This window comes from Mus pahari, chromosome 3 (assembly GCF_900095145.1).
Source record: "Mus pahari chromosome 3, PAHARI_EIJ_v1.1, whole genome shotgun sequence".
Lineage (NCBI taxonomy): Eukaryota > Metazoa > Chordata > Mammalia > Rodentia > Muridae > Mus > Mus pahari.
Window position 1 is genome coordinate 24,507,510 of NC_034592.1, and position 478 is coordinate 24,507,987.

The following is a 478-nucleotide window of genomic DNA, read 5'->3' on the forward strand; positions in this document are numbered from 1 at the left end:
GAAAGGAAAGGAAAGGAAAGGAAAGGAAAGGAAAGGAAAGGAAAGGAAAGGAAAGGAAAGGAAAGGAAAGGAAAGGAAAGGAAAGGAAAGGAAAGGAAAAAGGAAAGGAAAAAGGAAAGGAAAGGAAAGGAAAGGAAAGGAAAGGAAATTTTGTGTTTCTAGCTCCATTAGTTCATTATAAGTTTAAAGCAATAATTTTTATGTACAAGTTAGCATGGTTTTATCAAGAGAAAATTATCTGCCTAGTGTCCTATTGTTTTGAAGTTTTGTATAAATAAACCAGTCATTAATTTATTTTCTGTCCTTGTACCTACCATAAATTGTCCATACCCAGTTTATGATCTTTAGTTTCCAGATAATGGTCTCACTACTAACCTAGAAGGAATGTTTTCCTTGGGGGTAAATTTTTTCCAAGCCTGTTTTCTTTTTCTAGTGCAACTAGCCCTTGACATGTGAAGGTTTATAGAGCTCTTTTTAT